Source organism: Podarcis cretensis (assembly GCF_951804945.1).
Source record: "Podarcis cretensis genome assembly, chromosome: 6".
In the NCBI taxonomy this organism is placed as follows: Eukaryota; Metazoa; Chordata; class Lepidosauria; order Squamata; family Lacertidae; genus Podarcis; species Podarcis cretensis.
The window spans coordinates 22,585,203-22,601,555 of NC_137175.1; the positions used below are offsets into that span (position 1 = coordinate 22,585,203).

Consider the following 16,353-nt stretch of genomic DNA (forward strand, 5'->3'; position numbering starts at 1 on the left):
GTGCACTCTTACCTGACAGCCAACCCAGCGGTGTGACGCAGAGGGATCGATGGACCCGCTCGCGGGCATAGCAGGAACAGACAACCGAGCGCAATGGAGAGACGCGCGGCCAGAGCACGTGTAGCATCACTCCATTCGGGCGCAGAAAGGACGACGCATTCCTTACGCTCCCCTGAAGGGGGCGTGGAGTGACTTCCGAAATAGCACAGCGGCAGCGCGCGAAGCCTTGAGAACTAGCAGCCGCGAGGGCGGCGAGTTCGAGGCGGCTGTGCGCTGCTCTTCCCCGTGCAAGCGTCCTAGCGCCCCGGGCTGCTCGTGCCCGAGGCGTATTCACTTACTTGCGAGAGAAAAACGGCTCCCGGCCAAGTGCCCGCTTCCCCTGTGGGTCCCGGGTTCCACCGGCCAGGGCATAGTTTTAGCACGCCATCGGCGCCCTGCTTCCTAGTCTTCGGCAGCGCTCACGTCTGAATAGAGCCCCAGATGGCAGCGAGCAAGCTCCCTTCCTCAACTTCCGGGTTCCAGCCTAGCCAGTCAAAGTAATCAAATGTGCATGTCTGATGAATTCAAGCTGGGGTTGCTCCGAAATAAATGAACGTCGGAATGGCACCTCAAACTCCTTTCTGGCCCCGACGTGAATGCCATCTCGCAACACGTTACATTACGTCTTCTTTTTCATTTTTCTTTATTTCTTTATTTAATAAACCACCCTATACCCAGGGGTCTCAGGGCGGTTCACAGAATAAAATCAAGATATACAACCACAAAATACCTAATAAAAATAAAAACAAGCCAATAGCCCACCTCCCCCCCCCATCACATTTTTAAAAGGCATAGGATGTAAATGGGATCAACCTGGTTAAAATGGATTGTTTTTTGCCTGGCACCTAAAGATGTATAATGAAGGCGCCAGGCGAACTTCCCTGGGGAGAGCATTCCACAAATGGGGAGCCACTGCAGAGAAGGCCCCGTTCTCATGTTGCCACCCTCCAAACCTCTGGAGGAGGGGGCACACGAAGGAAGGCCTCAGAAGATCCTTGAGGTATTGCAGTCCAGCACTTTGAATTGGGCTCAGAAACTAATTGGCAGCCAGTGCAGTCAGACCAGGTCAGTGTAATTCTGCACCAGCTGAAGTTTCCAAACTGTCTTCAGTGGCAGCCCTGCGTATAACACATTGCAGTGATCTAACCTTGAGGTTTCCAGAGCATAGACAACAGTAGTTAGGCTATCCCTGTCCAGATAGGGCATAGCTGAGCCACCAGCTCAAGCTGATAGAAGGCACTCCAGGCCACTGAGGTCACCTGAGCCTTGAGCGACAGCAAAGGATCCAAGAGTACCCCCAAACTACGAACCTGCTCCTTTAGGGGAAGGGACGCGGGTGGCGCTGCGGGTTAAACCACAGAGCCCAGGGCTTGCCGATCAGAAGGTTGGCGGTTCGAATCCCCGCGACGGGGTGAGCTCCCATTGCTCGGTCCCTGCTCCTGCCCACCTAGCAGTTCGAAAGCACACCAATGCAAGTAGATAAATAGGTACCGCTCTGGTGGGAAGGTAAACGGCATTTCCGTGCGCTGCTCTGGTTCGCCAGAAGTGGCTTAGTCATGCTGGCCACATGACCCGGAAACTGTATGCTGGCTCCCTCAACCAGTAAAGCGAGATGAGCGCTGTATCTCCAGAGTCAGTCACAACTGGACCTAATGGTCAGGGGTCCCTTTACCTTTAACCCCACCAAGAGCCGGCGACCTCCCTCTTCGGGAGTGAGAAGTGTTCCTTAACTACCATCTACTGAGATGCATGAAATGTTACCAAATACACTGTATTTGGCACGTGGAGGTGTTCAGGGGATTGCAAAAGCTGAGTTCATAGGGAAATGAAACGTCCATAGGCTAATGAAATGCGGAAAAGCACTATGACAATTAGCTGCTGTTTGCAAAGCCTCTCCTGGGCGAGGCTAAGCGTCATAGGCACCTCTTGGCAACGTTCCTTTGGGTACTTTTAACCTCTAAAGGTGTGGCACAAAGTCCATCTGTTTTGCTTCCTTAACCTTTGCAATGGAACTGCCGTTCTTCTTATCTTACCTTATGGTTGCAGGTAGGGACCCTTCCTCGTTTACTTGGTGGAGCCGCTGCTTGTATACTGGAAATAATAATAATAATAATAATAATAATAATAATAATAATAATAATAATTTATTATTTATACTCCGCCCATCTGGCTGGGTTTCCCTAGCCACTCTGGGTGGCTTCCAAGAGAATATTAAAATACAATAGTCTATTAAACATTAAAAGCTTCCCTAAACAGGGCTGACTTCAGATGTCTTGTAAAAGTCCGGAAGCAGCAGCAGAGGAATGGGGCAGGGGACAAAGCATGGTGGGTAGGGACAATTGCCCTCACATTAACCATAACCCACAGATTCCCAGCTTTCTTCCTCCTCTTCCACCTCTTTCTTTTCTTTTTTAAAAAGAGTTAAGTTCCTAGCATTTGCAGAACCTAAGATATGAGACGAAATGTACAGACACTAGGCTCCCTGCCCCCCTTTCCCCCCAATGAAATATTGGGTTTCAATCATTTTGTGGATGAGAAATTAGCCTGCTCTCATCCCCCCCCCAACGTCTAGTATTTTACTTTGATACCCCATATTTTTACAAAGGGCATTTAGAAAAGGTTTTAAAAGAAATCTCAGCAGTAATCAGCAGCTGAGAGGAGGGAGAAATCCCCCCAGCTGGCTCTATCAAATTTCTTTACAGGGGAAGATTGGGACATTTTACATAAAAACTTGGTAGGCCATCTATTGATAGCTGCAGGAATCTCAGTGGCAAGATTTTGGAAAACCTAAGGGTTAAACATAGTAAAATAGTACCCAAAAAATATGTGGGGAGGGTTTGCTCTTGTTTGTTTTCTGAGTATGTATTTTGTGTTCTTATTTTGTCATTTTATGTTGTAAACTGCCCTGCTCTCTTCTGATGAAAGGCAATATACAAATTTAACAAATAATTTAATTTTTTTTAAAAAACCACAGGAAGCCTTGGGAAATCAAGTTAACTGAGAAATTGACACAAAGTTTATGTTTTGCCAATGGTTAAAAAAGTGACACACATTTTGGGCATATTGCTGACCTTGTATAACATGCACTGATAAAAAAAGATACTGCTGAAACCTTGCCATTGGTCTTTAAAAACGTCTATATTATCTAATTTAAAATTATATTTGCTCAAAGGGGACATACTCTCAGTAAAAGAACTATACAGACTGTGGATATGTATGCGTGTGTAGAAAGATAAAAAGAGACACACACACAGAGTCTATTGTTCATTGATTAATTTTCTATTATTTTGTAATCTTTGCAACATTTTTGGTGCCAAAGAGAGAACAGGCTTTATGTTCGGTGTGTGTGTGTGTCAGAACCGAGTTACCTGTGATTCAGTGGGTCAGTTAGTTAAGGGGGCAGCTGCCCCCCTGGCTACACCCGTGTGTGTGTGTGTGTGTGTGTGTGCATATATCTTCACATACACCCCTTCTGTTTTGTTTCCAGCTGCTTTGGAGGTGAAGACTAGTCCTTCTCCTGTAGTAGGCCTGGTACACAACCCAGTTGTGCTGCATTGTAACTTTACAGTTCAGGAGAGCGTCAGAAAAGAAGACGTGGCTCTGAAATGGGCGGTGAAGACTGTATCTGGAGAAGAGAGGGCAGTGTTTTTGTTTGATGGGAACCACACAGCAGGTTACCGGCACGGGCCCTTGGTGAATGTTGAGTTACTACCCCATGGCATTGCATCACTCACCTTGTCCGATGTGACATTAAGGGATGAAGGGATTTACACGTGTACTGTGTTGGTAACTCCACAGTATGGAAATGGAAAGATCCAGCTTAAAGTCAGAGGTACCAATTGCTTTTTGAAGTTATCCAACGAACACAAAATGAAGAATCTTTGAGATCAATAAAGTGGTCCAGTAGAGTGGGCACCTGCCACAAAATATTGCAGTGCTGTTGTGCCACATGTTCCACTTAGCTAGCCATACATTCTTCTCAGACAGTCCACATTATTCCCTCTCCTGGTTTACTGTCCCCCGCAACATTATTCTGTGCCACTGAGCAGGCTAAGTCTTCATGGGTCTGTCTCGGGGGGGTTTACTGCCTTCCTTCCCTTCTTAAGTTTCTAATCCCCAACCCCACATATCTACTGTGCTTCTGAAAACCTTCACCCACGTGTGCAAAGGATGCTATTTTGATTGCGAAAGGATTGACACTCACCCCCCAAACATTGCTAATAGAAGGAACAAGTGCTTCTAAAGCTGTGGCAAACCTCACCCAGCCCCACAAGTAAATCAGGGAATGGGAGGTGGGGGAAAGCAACAGCAACGAAAAGTAAGGAGGGGAGGAGTGACTGCCATCATTGTTGCCACGAACATAAAGAGAAGGAGGAGGAGAGCTGGGGGGGGGGGAGGAAAGCAACAGTAGAGGCCATACAGTGTGAGTTGCCCTGGGCCCTGCTGTACCTCCTTAGTGCCTCTTTAGTTTTCTGGAAGAGGCACAGTGGTACCTCGCAAGACGAATGCCTCGTAAGACGAAAAACTCGCAAGACGAAAGAGTTTTTCGTTTTTTGAGTTGCTTCACAAGACGAATTTCCCTATGGGCTTGCTTCACAAGACGAAAATGTCTTGCAAGTTTGTTTCCTTTTTCTTAAAACCGTGCATTCAGGGGGTGCAGTTGCGACTTGACTTTGAGGAGCAACTCATAGCATGTGGTGTGGTAGCCTTTTTTGAGGTTTTTGAAGACTTTGGTGTTTTTTGAAGCTTTTCCAAAATCCGTGCTTCGCAAGACGAAAAAATCGCAAGATGAAAAAACTCGCAGAACGAATTAATTTCGTCTTGTGAGGTACCGCTGTATTGACTACTAAACCACTCTGTAAATTGTGGCTCCATGAGGGGAATAGGGGTCTCCTAGCAAATCTCAGCATGCTTTGGGAGAAGAAGCCATGACTGTTTAAAGTGGTAGGTAAAGGTAAAGGTAAAGGGACCCCTGACCATTAGGTCCAGTCGTGGCCGACTCTGGGGTTGCAGTGCTCATCTCGCTTTATTGGCCGAGGGAGCCGGTGTACAGCTTCCGGGTCATGTGGCCAGCATGACTAAGCCGCTTCTGGCGAACCAGAGCAGCACACGGAAATGCCGTTTACCTTCCTGCCGGAGCGGTACCTATTTATCTACTTGCACTTAGTGCTTTCGAACTGCTAGGTTGGCAGGAGCAGGGACCGAGCAACGGGAGCTCACCCCGTCGTGGGGATTCGAACCGCCGACCTTCTGATTGGCAAGTCCTAGGCTCTGTGGTTTAACCCACAGTGCCACCCGCGTCCCTGTTTAAAGTGGTAGGAGACTGCTTTAAATGTATAGCGCGCAACACATTTTATTAGAGCAAAAGCTTCCATGGAGTAGATTCCATTTCAGAAGATATGCGGAAGGCATTCCTCAGTTGTGGATATGAGCGATATTCCTCTCTGATAATAATCTGCTTTCCCACTCCAGCTCAGCCTGCTGTGCTGCTGTCACCCCAAAGTCTCCTAGCTGCTGCAGAAGGAGAGAAGACCTTTTCTTGCAACGTTCATGACTTCTACCCCCAAGCAATTAACATCTCTTGGATGGTCAGGAAACAAGGCAGCCTACGCGAAACACCACTGTCCTCAGATATATGCACAGGGGCCCCATCTTCCCGAGGCCGTGACGGTTTGTTTGCTGTGCTGAGTCGTGTCACCCAAATGGTGTCTGAGGCTGATAATGGTTCCTTATATATCTGTGAAGTCCAACACGAGTCCCTGGGAAAGCCGCTACGTAGAAACACAACTTTGTTGGTCACAAGTAAGTGCCTGCAAATCTGTTTATTATCATTAGTTAAATGTATATTCCACCTTTCCTCCAAGGAGCTCAAGGTGGTATACATAGTTCTCCTTATCCTCACAACATAGTTCTCCTTATCCTCACAACAACCCTGTGAGGTATGTTAGGCTGAGAGAGAGGGGGGGACTGGTCCACTACTAAACTTCATAGCTGAGTTGGGGGTTGAAGTCTGGTCTCCAAGGAATCTCACAGGCAACTAGCCACATACTTTCCTGGTGGCTCTGAAGTTCCTGCCCTGCTCACCATCTCCACTACTTCTATGGTCCTGCAATAATTGGAGGGGTGGGGGTCTGGAGACACCTGAACCACCCAGGAAGCTGGTGTGGGGACCTTCCGTCCTGGGACAGAGATGTCCAGATCCTCAGGCTCATTGGCAGTGTGGATCTGCTGGAAGGTCCAGCTTCCTTTGCTCCTCGTCCAAGGAGACCTCAAGCTCTAGGCCTGAATCCAGACAATGGCTTTTTATTCATGTAAAGGTAAAGGGACCCCTGACCATTAGGTCCAGTCATTACAGACTCTGAGGTTGCAGCACTCATCTCGCTTTATTGGCTGAGGGAGCCGGCGTACAGCTTCCGGGTCATGTGGCCAGCATGACTAAGCTGCTTCTGGCGAACCAGAGCAGCACACAGAAATGCTGTTTACCTTCCCGCTAGAGCGGTACCTATTTATCTACTTGCACTTTGACGTGCTTTCGAACTGCTAGGTTGGCAGGAGCAGGGACCGAGCCACGGGAGCTCACCCCGTCGTGGGGATTTGAACCGCCGACCTTCTGATCAGCAAGTCCTAGGCTCTGTGGTTTAATCCACAGCGCCACCTGCGTCCCCTTTTATTCATGTACCAAAAGCAAATCCTGCAGGACCACAGTCCATTACACTTCTTTAGATCCACTGTTCTGTTGTCAGCGATAACAACAGGACAAGCCAAGTAAAAAATAAACCAAAGAAGTGACAAAGCATGTGTCAAAAACAGAACAACTGCTATTGATTTTAATAAATTCATTTGTATTCTAGTACCAAAATCCTATCATCGGGACACAGGATTTATTGTCGGGGTGGCCACCTCTTGCATCATACTGACAGGCTTATGCAGCATATTTTTAACCATCTTTTATCAAACGCGGCTTGCAAAAGGTAAATTTTAAAGAATCCTAAAACATTTCAGGGTGGAAGTCATTCATTTTAGCCCAGTTCATGATCTGCATGAAATGACCCATGAAAGATTGTACATGTATTTGTCACTATTCCTTGCCTCTTCCAAAATTGGAAACTTTCTGTTCCCAACACATGTTTTTACTTATTTATCTGCTGTATTTATTTACCGCCCAATAAAAATATTCTAGTTACTACTAAGTTATTACTGATATGTCTAGGGGGCATAGCTTGGCTTTTCATGGGCCACTCTGTTCTCTCCACTTTGTGCTAAGATAACAAGAAGAGCTCTGCTGGATTGGACCAAGGCCCAGCTAGTCCAGCATCCTGTTTGCACAGTGGCCAAGCAAGCACCTATAGGAACTCTGAAAGCAATAGCTCTCTTCCCACCTGGGATTCCCATCAGCTGTTATTCAAAGGCACACTATCTCTAGATCTGGATAGTTCAGTCGGTAGAGCAGGAGACTCTTAATTCCAGGGTCATGGGTTCGAGCCCCATGTTGGGTGAAAGATTCCTGCATTGCAGAGGGATGGACTAGATGAGACCCCCATGGCCTCTTCCAACTCTACAATTCACTGATTCTACCAGTGGAGGTACAAAAAGGCCATTGTAGGTAGTAGTAATTGATAACCTTGGCCTCCAAGATCCTCTGCAGAGCAATTTCTCAATTAACATTGAAATGTGTTTTATGTTTCCTGCACAGATGGGGAACCTGTGGCTTTCTAGGTATTCATGGGCTCTAGCTAGCATGGCCAATGGCTGGGAATGATGGGAGTTGTAGTCCTGAAACATCTGGAGACCCAACAGTTTCCTATCTCTGGTTTTTTGGGAAGATGGCCACACTATGTTCAAGGGACCTTTCGCTAAGTGCATTGTACCCTAACTGCCTTTGCTTTTTTTATATATAGCAGAGCCCCAGGTCTCCTCAATCATCCAGCCTGACCTGATCCCGATTAATGAAAAGATCAGGCTGATGTGCAATATAAATGGATTTAGACCCAAAAGAATCCAGGTGAAATGGTACCGGAGAAACCTACACAGGATGGTGTCGGCAGCAGACCATTCAAAGGAAGATGCAGCCCTTTGTGAAGCTGGAGAAGATGTTACTGGTATGGCCAAGCAGCCGTTGGAAGCCAATGGCAGATTTTACAGCATCTCCTCCTGCCTGAGCTACACGCCGACGATAAAGGACGATAGGGCGGAATTTGAATGCAACATCCAGCACAGCACACTCAAAAATCCAATACGGAGGACCACAATTATTCATGTTACTGGTAAGATTAATAGCGGTTATCGAAGGAAGCAGCAGACAGGTTATGTATTCCAATAGTGCAGGGGTGGCAAGGCTCTCCTGCCAGGCTGGCCACATCCTTATCTCCAAAAATTGACAGGTGGGTGGGGACGTCTGCCTGTCAATCAACTGACCTTGTGCTTTGAATTCCCTATTGATTAGTGACTTGAAATTCAGCAAGGTCATTTCCTCCTGCTGGGTTTCAAGACACATCCTTTCAGACCGGAGAGGGAGCAGGGATGTCTTAATCCAATGCCCATTACCTGATTTGTTTCCCGCCCCCCACCAAACTTCAGTTCTCTGAAGCTGTCATCTGCCCAGACACAACCACAACTTCCATTTCCAAGCTGGGTGGAGGCTAGTTTGAGGGGGAGTACATCAAACAGAAGTGTTTCTCAGAAAGCCACTGTATACCTACAGATTTCAGGTAACATCATGTGTAAAGGTAAAGGGACCCCTGACCATTAGGTCCAGTTGTGGCTGACTTTGGGGTTGCAGCGCTCATCTCGCTTTATTGGCTGAGGGAGCTGGCGTACAGCTTCCGGATCATGTGGTCAGCATGACTAAGCCACTTCTGGCAAACCAGAGCAGTGCACGGAAACGCCGTATACCTTCCTGCCGGAGCGGTACCTATTTATCTACTTGCACTTTGACATGCTTTCAAACTGCTAAGTTGGCAGGAGCAGGGACCAGGCAACAGGAGCTCACCCCGTCGTGGGGATTTGAACCGCCGACCTTCTGATTGGCAAGTCCTAGGCTCTGTGGTTTAACCCACAGCGCCACTTGGCTTCAAATGCTAGCAGTGGGATTGAGCTGGAGGTGGAGCAAGTGGTAAAATTTTCATAGCCTCCGATTTTGTTACCTGAGGGTGACTTGGAATAATAGAGACAAGGTACATCATTTACCACAAAAACAAGAGAAGCCTACAGTAGCCAAATAGATACCTATAGTACAGGTTCTTTTGTTCTGTCACTTTTCCTGTAGAGCTAGTGTAATGTCTCAAAGCTGTGTATGGAATATCTTTCCCCTCCACACAAACACACACAGACTTTTGATCTCTTTTTGGCAGCTCGACCAGCAAGTCATTACATCTTCAGCTCTCCCCAGGTTCCCATACAGGGGGATAAGCTTATTCTGATCTGTGTTGTGGAGAAATTTTACCCAAAGGACATCACTCTGGATTGGTTTCGAAATGGACAGCCTGTTGAAGAAGTGACACAGTTTGGGCCTTTCCCTTGTGAAAGTGATTTCTATAGTACATGGAGCCAGACTGAGTTTATCCTGACCAGAGATGATGAAGGAGTAATTTACACCTGTCGGATTAAGCACAGCAGCTTTGGAAATGTCGAAGAACTCTCCTATGAAATAAATTTGCAAGGTACGATGCCTCTGTGGTTGGAGCAGATTTGATTTCTCATTTATTATTGCCTTTGGCCTTGAATGCATATTGTCAGGGAACTGCCATCGGCTCAGGCGCGAGGGGGTGGGGGCAAAGGCGGATGGATTACAGAGAGCCCCCAAAGATGGTGGGAAGCAGCACTTCCTCAGCGGAGGAAGGCAGCCACGCCTCTAGTGGGGAGGAGATGCAGGGGGCGGAGGAGACGAGGCGGTGCCAGGACACCTTGCCTGAGCAAAGTGGGGAGGAGGAAGGGTCCCCTTTACCCAAGCCTTCCCTGAGCAGTAATAATAATAATAATAATAATAATAATAATAATAATAATAACAAATTTTATTTATATCCCGCCCTCCCCAGCCGAAGCCAGGCTCAGGGCGGCTAACAACACCAAAACAATGCAACATTATAAAAACATTATAAAAGTTAATTAAAATCCAAATTGATGGCAGCCATAAACTAAAGTTTTGTAAAGATTGCCAAAGGCGGGGGTCAGGCTGCGCCCTGACCAAAGGCCTGGTGGAACAGCTCTGTCTTGCAGGCCCTGCGGAAAGATGTCAAGTCCTGCAGGGCCCTTGTCTCTTGTGACAGAGCGTTCCACCAGGTTGGAGCCGCAGCCGAAAAAGCCCTGGCGCTAGTTGAGGCCAGCCTAACCTCTCTGTGGCCTGGGACCTTCAAGATGTTTTTATTTGAAGACCGTAAGTTCCTCTGTGGGGCATACCAGGAGAGGCGGTCCCGTAGGTACGAGGGTCCTAGGCCGTATAGGGCTTTGAAGGTTAAAACTAGCACCTTAAACCTGATCCTGTACTCCACCGGGAGCCAGTGCAGCTGGTATAGCACCGGATGAATGTGATCTCGCAGCGAAGACCCCGTAAGGAATCTCGCTGCGGCATTCTGCACCCGCTGGAGTTTTTGGGTCAGTCTCAAGGGCAGCCCCATGTAGAGCGAGTTACAATAATCCAGTCTGGAGGTGACCGTCGCGTGGATCACAGTGGCTAGGTCAGGGCGAGAGAGGTAAGGAGTAGGCTTTTGCGCAGAGAGGGGGGTCAAGAGACTACTCTGCTGGGGAAGAATTAAGGACTGCCCACTCTCAGATTCTGCTAGTGAATGAGCAAGACATGGAATAAAGGCTCTCTGCATTGTAAAGGTTTTTAGCACCAATAATAAAGCTTTAGAACAGACCAGTGAGGCATCTTGCCTGATTGCTCTCGAGCAACCACCTGATAGCCATAACACATATATTCTAGGGACATACGCTTTCAACATTTTTTTCTACAGCAATGAGGACTAGAAAGTTACATTTAATTAAAACCAACCAACCAACCAACCAACCAAACAAACAGCAATTTCAACCAAGATGCATTACATCTTTCTCCCAAATGGCCTTGGCAAAACAGGGTGCATCGCTTGCCACTATATCTTAAGGGGAGCAACTCACTTTGTTATTACATGTCCCTACAGGAACGCCCCCAGAAGTCCTCTGGATCACTCCAGACCCTCTGGTTCCTGTTGCAGGAGAGGAGCTGAGGCTAAGCTGCCGAATCAATAACTTCTCCCCTAGCGTGATCAGGGTGAATTGGTTCCAAGATGGGAAGCCACTGCATGTGGGAATCTGCCACTCAGTTTCCGTAGTTGGCGCCAATGGCTTGCACTCCATGTGGAGCCTTCTGAGAGTGACACCTGCACAGGGGGCGGGGAATACTGTGTTTACGTGCAAGGTGGAACACGACGCACTGAGCGGATGTGTGGAAAGAGCGTACACTTTGCAGATGCCTGGTGAGTCCTGAGTTGATAAGATCCTTGAACAAACATCAAGGAAGCCGGAATAATGCACAGAGGGAGTCTGGAAGAGAGCTTTGGGGCAGTGATGTGAATAGAAAGTCGCGAGGTAGGAGCTGAAATGAGACCCGGCCTGCATTCCAACATCCTTTCCCCGCAAGATGAAAGGCAGCATGCTTTGGCTGTTGGCCTGAGGTCATCATCTGTAAAAATACCCCATAGGGTGGCAGAGAGATTAAATTTTGCTTACAGAGGGCTTTGAAGATGTTCGCTTCTAATTATTAATATTATTGTGAAGCTATTACAATGTAGCCTTTGGCTGCTCCCTGCAAGTAGCCAGGTGCAGTTTTTGAGGGATGAGGCAGAGACCCCACCACAAAACCCCCACTTAGATGCTTACTAGATTTGTTCCTGTGGTGGACTTGTAGTTGCTAGCAGGAGAAGTATTATGCAATTATTTTCACCCATCCTCTATTTCTGCATTGCTAATGCTAACTACTTCATTCTAGATGCACTTACTTGGTTGCGAGTAAGTCCCATTGCCCTCACTGGGGCCTACTTCTGAGTAGGCATGTGTGGGCTTGCACTGCGAAGCATTCATAGATACTTGGGCTTGGTGACAAACTTGCAGAAGTTTCAGCTGAGGAAATCTCTGATTTTTTCCATGCATTTTTCTTACGCTCCACTTCAATACAGTGGTACCTCGGGTTAAGTACTTAATTAGTTCTGGAGGTCCATTCTTAACCTGAAACTGTTCTTAACCTGAAGCACCACTTTAGCTAATGGGGCCTCCTGCTGCTGCCGCGTCGCCGGAGCATGATTTCTGTTATCATCCTGAAGCAAAGTTCTTAACCTGAAGCACTATTTCTGGGTTAGCGGAGTCTGTAGCTGAAGTGTATGTAACCTGAAGCATATTTGACCCGAGGTATCACTGTATCTAGCAGCCCCATGCAGGCAATCGATACTTTTTACATCCTTGGCAAAGAAACATTTGAGGAGAAGACTCCCATATGTTTCCCTTTTAAAAGTTTATGGGTGAAGGAAAAAGCCCGCTAGTTTTCCATATGTACTCACAGGTTCAGTCCTAATAGGGAAATGATGCAGTTTTATTTTGGATCTTGTTTGACAATGCAAACTAAGTTCCAATGAGTAGTGAAATGTCGGTTTAGTGCCAATTTCTATTACCAGGAAAACCAAATGTTAAGTATTTTCCACGCTGCAAGCATGTTGTAACCATCATCAAAGTAACTCTGCATGCAGAAAAACAACAAAGTTGGGAAGAAGGTTAAGGTGGAAGCTGCTCCCTGAAATATTAGTTTTCTGTGTGCAGGGAGGGGCAGGGTTTGGGCTCGTTTTTTTTGGTCAGGGCAGCTCTATTTGTAGCCTAAAGTTGGAAAATCCAATAAAAGTTTTATTACATGGTTCTGTTTCTTAACCCTTTCACATACTAACTAGCATTGTTAGATTTGACTGCAAATCTCCCACATTTTGTTCAGTGTTGTGATGTGAATATTGGCAATGTCCTTTGAATATAATTTGGGTCAACAGATGCAAGGTTTAGGAGGGAAGCAATGTTTTAAGAGATGGTGGCTCAAGACCCCTTGATGCTAATTTATTGGATATAGAATTGCCAAGTGGCTTGCTCTTGTGCTATTAACAGAAAGCATGATATGGAGAGAAAAAAGAGCAAAGCCAGAAAGTGATGTTTTTCAAGCATGGAGAAAATCATTCATTACTATTGGGTGGGCTAATCAATCTACTGATAAACAATCTACACTAGTTGGTTCAGAATCTGGCAGCCTTAATTGTATGCTAGAATAGTAATTCCATTTGTTTTCTTTATTGGATGAAGGTTGAACCGTTTTCATGAAAAAGAAGCGAAAACTGCATTGAAGCAAACCAAAGGGAGATTAGCAAAGAAACTATGAGTGGACTGGATTTCAAGGCATGAACAGAAGGATAAAAGCAGAAAAAGGAAATAATATGCTGTCTGCAACCACTAGATGTCGCTTTTCACCATCAACTGTTTGGACAGATAATTCCAGATATTTGTGGTTTAGTTTATTACATGTGAAATCTCACACTCTGGTGACTCTCCTTCTCCAAGAATTCAGGAGTGACTAAGCTTTCTAGTTTAGATCACCATTGCCTTTAATTGTTTTAGTTATGTGCCACATTTCTCTTTGCAAGAGGAAAAAAACCAATCCCACAAGATAGTTCATGACCAAGATAACTAGGAAACAGTCATTTAGAAATTATCAAAAATATTCCCCAGAGAACATAGGAGAGTGTCCTGTTAGCTCAGTGGTAGTGCCTGTCCATTAGGGTGTGTTGATTTTTTCCAAAAACGAGGGTTGCTAAAAAGTTGTAACATGACTTGGGAATTAAAAAGATATTTTGGTTAAATTAATATAATTTAGTTTTGAATGTAGGTCATTTTTTGTGTTAAATTGCATAAAAATTATTAAAAATGATTGCCAAGTACTTCCAGTTATATTATACATTTTCGTTGTTGGCATTTGTCTGGAAGAGTGTTCCATTGGGGGTCAAACCGTTGCAGTTTTACAGTGCCTATTGTAGCTATAGAGACCAATATGGGAAAGACAATTTAGTATATTACCTGACATTTTCAGAAGGCAAAATCAAAATTCTTTGCATTTCTGAAAGCAGCTTATGTACTTCTTCATCAAACATAGACTTACGAAGCTAGATGTTGTCCAATCAGAAAAACAATGGCAGATTTGAATTCCACACACCCCAAAATGTTTTTTTAAGATGCCTCACTGAAGAAATTTGCAAAAATTAAGTTTCAGCCCCTAAAATGACATGCCTTGCTGCCCATTCTCACAGCCCCAGGAAGCAATATAGTTCTGAATGCCATTTGCTGGGAAGCAGCTTCTGCTTGTGGGCTTCTTGTAGACATTGGATGTCCACGGTGAGAACAGGAGGCTGGACCAGATGGGACATGGGCCTGATCCAGCAGAGCTTTTCTTATGTCCTTAATCTTTGCCTGCTGATGATCCCAAGTTCAGTGCCTAGTTATCCTCTCTTAAAAGGACCCAAGACTTGCAACCCTAACCACACTGGCCTGGGAGTAAGCCCCCTTGAATTGATAGGATTTACTTCTAAGCAGACATGGTTAGGGACGGGGGTGGCGCTGTGGGTTAAACCACAGAGCCTAGGACTTGCCGATCAGAAGGTCGGCGGTTCGAATCCCCATGACGGGATGAGCTCCCATTGCTCGGTCCCTGCTCCTGCCAACCTAGCAGTTCAAAAGCACGTCAAAGTGCAAGTAGATAAATAGGTACCGCTCCGGCGGGAAGGTAAACGGCGTTTCCGTGTGCTGCTCTGGTTCGGCAGAAGCGGCTTAGTCATGCTGGCCACATGACCCGGAAGCTGTACGTCAGCTCCCTTGGCCAATCAAGCGAGATGAGCGCCGCAACCCCAGAGTCAGCCATGACTGGACCTATTGGTCAGGGGTCCCTTTACCTTTACCTTTAGACATGGTTAGGAACGTGTTGTTCAGTAGTAAGTCATGGCAAAGATCTCCTGACTGAGATAAGACAACTCATCTAATTGTTAAGTTCCTTCAATACTGTTACTTTCTTTTTCCATTTGTGGTTCCATAAAGAATGGGGTTTTAGCAGGTAACATTTCTTAAACACTTGCAGCCGTGAGTAATATGTCAAGGTGCAAATGCTAAAATTCTCACCTTGATGCAGTTATTGAAGATATAGAGCCCTACGTCTAAAAGGATATTTGTCCATTCTGCATTGAAGGTCCCAGCCGTGCTGAGAGATAGGTCGGCTTTTATAATGGGCCTACTAAAGATTCCAGTGACTTCAGTTGTCAATCAGCTGATTACAAATCAGCCTTGTGAGGAATGACAATAAAGCCGTTGCAGGAAGGAATATATTTATGAGCAAGATTGGAATGGCGAAAGCAGTAGGGAGTGAGGCATGCGTGTTGAGGTTGCTGGTTTGAAGTGTGTGTATTTTGGAAGCAGGAACTGCTGTTTCAACTGAGCTGATCTTGTCATAATAATATTAATAAAAACATAGTGGTGAAGGCTTTTTCTTTTGTTTTTAAAACTGGCATTCCAAATGGAAATTTCCATGCAGAAATATGTTTGTTGTGAAAGGGATTATTTACATGCCCTAAAAGAGGAAGTGAAAGAGTTAGATACTAGTTTTATGATGTGAAAATCCCTATCAATATTAGTATCATAATTTAAATACCTCTGATGTGCCTCCATCCCTCCCCCGGAAAAATAATTCACATTTCCTTTTTAAAAAAAATTGAATTGACTTCTTTTATGTTAATACAAGTGGTTGTTTTAGTCAGCTAGCCTTCATCTGCCCCAGCTGCAACAAAACATGTCTCTCCCTTATCAGTCTTTACAGCCACAGCAGATGCTGTAATCTTCCAACAGTTTGACTCTACCCTCAAAGGTGTACTCCTCCATTGTCTCCCAAGACAGATGGATGCCAACCAGCTGGAAGAGAAAACAAGGACTGGAGTTGGGGTTGCTTTGCATCTCCCCTCCACCAAATGTCTGAGCCTCCTTCTGTGCCTTTAACAGCAGCTTTATCTGAAAAAAATGAGCAGGCAAAGCTTTTCATTGTCAGGAGACGAGAATGACCAACCAACTTCTGAAGATCTGAACCATTTCGAAAGAATGGCCAAGGCTGGCCTGGATAGCAAAATGCTACCTGAGCACAGCTGAAGACTCTTATTTATAAAAGTATTTCTGATTCATAAAGCTTTTCTTTTTGGATGAACAATAAGAGCACCTTTAAGAGCTGCATGACAGGCAGATTTTTAATAGGTTCAGTTGTTCTGCGCAGAGAAAGATACATAT

At 45.7% G+C, this 16,353-nt stretch overlaps 1 gene segment (V, D, J or C); it reads left to right on the top strand.

Annotated features, from left to right (window-relative positions):
* The first annotated feature begins 1,997 nt into the window (after positions 1–1,997).
* Positions 1,998–15,769, top strand: LOC307217660 (immunoglobulin heavy constant mu-like). The segment is given in 8 exons: positions 1,998–2,085; positions 3,527–3,871; positions 5,512–5,841; positions 6,891–7,010; positions 7,938–8,303; positions 9,390–9,698; positions 11,175–11,489; positions 13,345–15,769.
* The last annotated feature ends 584 nt before the right edge of the window (positions 15,770–16,353 follow it).